Source organism: Suncus etruscus, chromosome 1, assembly GCF_024139225.1.
Source record: "Suncus etruscus isolate mSunEtr1 chromosome 1, mSunEtr1.pri.cur, whole genome shotgun sequence".
Taxonomy (NCBI): domain Eukaryota; kingdom Metazoa; phylum Chordata; class Mammalia; order Eulipotyphla; family Soricidae; genus Suncus; species Suncus etruscus.
The window spans coordinates 123809128-123815143 of NC_064848.1; the positions used below are offsets into that span (position 1 = coordinate 123809128).

Genomic DNA, 6016 nt, shown 5'->3' on the forward strand with positions numbered 1-6016 from the left:
GGATAGGTCAACCAGACTGAAACCCAACAAGAATATACTAGACCTGAGGAGAGAAATGAAAGAAAGAGGCTTAGTGGATATATATAGGACACTCCACCCCCAGAAACCTGGATACACATTCTTCTCCAATGTACATGGGACATTCTCCAGGATAGACTACATGCTGGCACATAAAACATACCTCCATAAGATCAAGAAGATAGAAATTTTGCAGACTGCCTTCGCTGACCACAAGGCTCTGAAATTATTTGTGAACTCCAAAGGGACTCAGAAGAAAAACCTTAACACCTGGAAGTTAAACAGCCTCATATTCAATAACCAGTGGGTCCGAGATGAAATCAAGGAGGAAATAAAAAGGTTCCTGGAAACAAATGACAATCAAGACACAAACTATCAGAACTTATGGGACACAGCAAAAGCAGTACTGAGAGGAAAATTTATAGCTTTGCAAGCACACATCAGGAAGGAAGAAGGAGCTTACCTGAGTAGCTTAATGACACAGCTAATAGAACTAGAAAATGCTCAATAAAAGGACCCAAAAATAGGAAGACAGAAGGAAATAACAAAGCTGAGAGCAGAAATCAATGAAGTGGAAACCCAAAAAACAATCCGAAAGATCAACGAAAGCAGAAGTTGGTTCTTTGAAAAAATAAACAAGATTGATAGACCACTGGCAAACCTAACAAAGAAAGAGAGAGAAAGAAACTTGATAACTCGTATTAGGAATGAAAAAGGAGAGATCACTACTGATATGAGAAAGATTCAAAGGGTAATCAGAAACTACTTTGAGAAACTCTACGCCACTAAAAATGAGAACCTGGAAGAAATGGATAAATTCTTGGACTCTTATAATCTTCCACGGTTGAAGGAAGAGGATGTAGCATATCTAAACACCCCCATCACCATAGATGAAATTAGAATGGTAATCAAAGGTCTGCCAAAAAACAAAAGCCCAGGCCCAGATGGATTCACTAATGAATTCTTTCAAACTTTCCAAGAGGAACTACTACCAATCCTGGCAAGACTCTTTCATGAAATTGAACAAAGGGAAACACTTCCAAATAGCTTTTATGAAGCCAACATCACCTTGATACCTAAACCAGACAGAGATGCTACGAAAAAAGAAAATTACAGACCAATATCGCTGATGAATGCAGATGCAAAGATCCTCAACAAAATCCTGGCAAATAGGATTCAATGCCTCATTAAAAAGATCATCCACTATGATCAAGTAGGTTTCATCCCAGGAATGCAAGGCTGGTTTAACATCCGTAAATCTATCAACATCATACACAACATCAATAACAAGAAAAATAAAAACCACATGATCATATCAATAGATGCAGAGAAAGCATTTGATAAGGTCCAACACCCATTCTTGATCAAAACTCTCAGCAAGATGGGAATGGAAGGAACCTTTCTCAATCTAGTTGAAGCCATCTACCACAAGCCAACAGCAAATATTATTCTCAATGGAGAAAAACTAAAAGCCTTCCCTCTAAATTCTGGCACAAGACAAGGCTGTCCTCTCTCACCACTCCTATTCAACATAGCACTGGAAGTACTTGCTATAGCGATTAGGCAAGAAAAAGATATCAAGGGAATCCAGATAGGAAAGGAAGAAATCAAGCTCTAACTATTTGCTGATGACATGATACTCTACTTAGAAAACCCTAAAGACTCTACCAAAAAGCTTCTAGAAACAATAGACTCATATAGCAAGGTGGCAGGCTACAAAATTAACACACAAAAATCAATGGCCTTTCTATACACCAACAGTAATAAGGAAGAAATGGACATTAAGAAAACAACCCCATTCACAATAGTGCCACACAAACTCAAATATCTTGGAATCAACTTGACTAAAAATGTGAAGGACCTATACAGAGAGCACTATAAAACTCTGCTCCAAGAAATAAGAGAGGACACGAGGAAATGGAAATGCCTACCCTGCTCGTGGATTGGCAGGATTAACGTCATCAAAATGGCAATACTCCCCAAGGCATTATACAGATTTAATGCTATCCCTCTAAAGATACCCATGACATTCTTCAAAAAGTGGATCAGACACTTTTGAAATTCATTTGGAACAATAAACACCCTCGAATAGCCAAAGCAATCATTGGGAAAAAGAATATGGGAGGAATTACTTTCCCCAACTTTAAACTGTACTACAAAGCAATAGTTATCAAAACAGCATGGTATTGGAATAAGGACAGGCCCTCAGATCAGTGGAATAGGCTTGAATACTCAGAAAATTTTCCCCAGACATACAATCAACTAATTTTTGATAAAGGAGCAGGAAACCCTAAATGGAGCAGGGAAAGCCTCTTCAACAAGTGGTGTTGGCACAATTGGATAGCCACTTGCAAAAAATTGAACTTAGACCCCCAGCTATCATCATGTACGAAGGTAAAATCCAAATGGATTAAAGACCTCGATATCAGCCCCAAAACCATAAGATATATAGAACAGCACATAGGCAAGACACTCCAGGACATTACAGGCATCTTCAAGGAGGAAACTGCACTCTCCAAGCAAGTGAAAGCAGAGATTAACAGATGGGAATATATTAAGCTGAGAAGCTTCTGCACCTCAAAGGAAATAGTGCCCAGGATACAAGAGCCACCCACTGAGTGGGAGAAACTATTCACCCAATACCCATCAGATAAGGGGCTAATCTCCAAAATATACAAGGCACTGACAGAACTTTACAAGAAAAAAACATCTAATCCCATCAAAAAATGGGGAGAAGAAATGAACAGACACTTTGACAAAAAAGAAATACAAATGGCCAAAAGACACATGAAAAAGTGCTCCACATCACTAATCATCAGGGAGATGCAAATCAAAACAACGATGAGATACCACCTCACACCACAGAGAATGGCACACATCACAAAGAATGAGAATAAACAGTGTTGGCGGGGATGTGGAGAGAAAGGAACTCTTATCCACTGCTGGTGGGAATGCCGTCTAGTTCAACCTTTATGGAAAGCGATATGGAGATTCCTCCAAAAACTTGAAATCGAGCTCCCATATGATCCAGCTATACCACTCCTAGGAATATACCCTAAGAACACAAAAATACAGTACAAAAACCCCTTCCTTACACCCATATTCATTGCAGCACTATTTACCATAGCAAGACTCTGGAAACAACCAAGATGCCCTTCAACAGATGAATGGTAAAGAAACGTGGTACATATACACAATGGAATATTATGCAGCTGTCAGGAGAGATGAAGTCATGAAATTTTCCTATACATGGATGTACACGGAATCTATTATGCTGAGTGAAATAAGCCAGAGAGAGAGAGAAAAACACAGAATGGTCTCACTCATCTATGGGTTTTAAGAAAAATGAAAGACATTCTTGCAATAATAATTTTTAGACACAAAAGAGAAAAGAGCTGGAAGTTCCAGCTCACCACAGGAAGCTCACCACAAAGAGTGATGAGTTTAACTAGAGAAATAACTACATTCTGAACTTTCCTAATAATGAGAATGTATGAGGGAAATGGAGAGCCTGTTTAGAGTACAGGCAGATTTTAGGTGCGGAGGAGGGAGACTTGGGACATTGGTGGTGGGAATGTTGCACTGGTGATGGGTGGCGTTCTTTACATGACTGAAACCCAAACACAATCATGTATGTAATCAAGGTGTTTAAATAAAAAAACTTTATCGCATTAGAATAAAAATAGACATCAGAATCAGTGGGATAGAACAGCACACAGAGTCTTTGCCTAGCATGTGGCTGACCCAAACTTTATCCAAGACATCATGTATAGTTTCCCAGACTCTGTCAGAAATTATCTATGAATCCATAGCCATGAATTCTGAGTACTCCTGTGTGTGGCCACCAAACAAGAAAAATATGAAATAAACTAATAAATTAAAAAGGACAATGGATAGTGCAAAAGAGTAGAACGAAAAGTTCAGAAATAAACCCACATATTAATCAACATCACATTCATGATGATCCAAGGTTATACTATGGAGAAAAAAAATGTTCTACAACAAATGGTATTGGGAGCTGGAGAGATAGCACAGTGGTAGGACAATTCTTGCATGTGGCCAACCCAAGACAGATGGTGGTTCAATCTTGGCATCCCACAAGGTCCTTCAAGCCTGCCAGGGGCAATTTTTGAGTGCAGAGCCAGGAGTAACCCCTGAGTGCCTCTGGGTATGACCCAAAAACAAACAAACAAACAACCCCCCCAAAAAAAAACCAAATGGTATTGGGAAGATTGGACAGCCACACAAAAAATGATAAAACTGGCCTACTTTTTAATTCTGTTGAAAGACTGCCAGTCATGAAGTGCATAGGAGATAACATTGTGAGAAATTTTATGTTATCAACATTAGAGATAGATCCCTGACCAAGAAAAATAAAAGAAAAGATAAACAATGAATAATGTATTGAATTGGAAAGATTTTGTTCAGCAAATAGTGCTATAAATAGAACCAAAAATACCCTACTGAATGGGAGATGACTTGGGAGAAATAAAAATATGCAAATTATAATCTGATAATGGGTCAATAAGATATATGACAAACATGCTTTATATAAAGCAAAATTATAAAATCAGTTACAAGGTAAAGTAAAATTATTAAATTATTTTATTCATGTATGCAATATAAAAATTAAATGTAGTAAACAGTAAAATAAACTAGCAGACATTGATAATAGAACTAAATTTACATGAAGGGATGTTATTGGAGATTAAAAATATGAAGTTTAAAAGGTGAGAATGAAGTCTCTTTTTACATTTTTTTCTTTTTATTTATGCTGTAAAACTAAAATAAATTTCTAACAAAAAAGGATTTGTACATGTACATAAGAATTCCATTTGAAAATGAAAATAGAGACATCAACTCAACAGAAGCCAAAGGACACTAAATATTGACAGCAAACCACCAGAAAATAGGAGAACAATAGGGATAAATTGTCTCTTACAATTTATTATCCCTCAGAAGTGATAATACTTTGATATTGGATTTAGGTGTCTCTAGGCTCTCAGACAATATATTTTTGTTATTTAATATATGACCCCTTCCGGAAATTTTTCTTCAGGAGCCTTGTGCATATGAGCACTACAACTAGAATATGTGACTACTGACAAGCATTACAACTAGACTGTGTGACAGCACCACTCTAAAAATGTGTGACATGTGGTACACATATGTGCAGGCAGTGCAATGAAAAAAGTGTCCTGCCAACTATAAGATTTGTGGCTGAGAGTCTCAGGCCTGAAACTAAATGTTTAGCTGCCACAGCCAAGTATGTGATGAACCTGTTCACTGCAACAACAAAGGAAAGGGAAGGAAGAAGGAAAGGTGTTCAAAAATGATTTGAAAATATTTTAAAACATATTTGTAATCACCTTGAAGAACAACATAGCATTTTCTCACAAAGTTGATCATAGAGCTATGATGTGATTCCCAATTAGCATGAATATAATTTAGGGATCACACCCCGTTGGTCTTCAGGGCTTATTCATAGTTCTGCGTTCAGGGATCATTCCTCGTAGAAGTCAGGGTATCCTAATTAGTGCCAGAGATTGAACTTGGGTTGGTTATGTGCAAAGCAAATGTTTTTACTTTTGAATATTATCTTTCTTATTCTACTGTGCTATTGTTATAATAAATTTTAATTAGAAAGTACAAAGGTGCTCGCTTCGGCAGCACATATACTAAAATTGAAACGATACAGAGAAGATTAGCATGGCCCCTGCGCAAGGATGACACGCAAATTCGTGAAGTGTTCCAAATTAAAAAAAAAAAGAAAGAAAGTACAAAGAAATTAAGTGCTGATTCTTTCTACAATCTTGAAGAAACTTTAAGTGATTCTAAAAGAAAAAAAATTGCCAGATAAAGGGAAACATGTGTATGATTCTATTACTATAGAAAATGTATTTCATAGAAATTTATTCTATTTTCATAGAACTGGGAAATTTATGAGGATATAAAGCACTGTTTAGAACTGGTGGGTAAAGGAGGTGTATGTAAATAA

General features: G+C 37.0%; 1 non-coding gene across 1 annotated transcript; it reads left to right on the forward strand.

Annotated features, from left to right (window-relative positions):
• The first annotated feature begins 5672 nt into the window (after positions 1-5672).
• Positions 5673-5779, forward strand: LOC125996684 (U6 spliceosomal RNA). Its single transcript, XR_007491371.1, has one exon. It is a non-coding gene; the product is annotated as a U6 spliceosomal RNA (small nuclear RNA).
• The last annotated feature ends 237 nt before the right edge of the window (positions 5780-6016 follow it).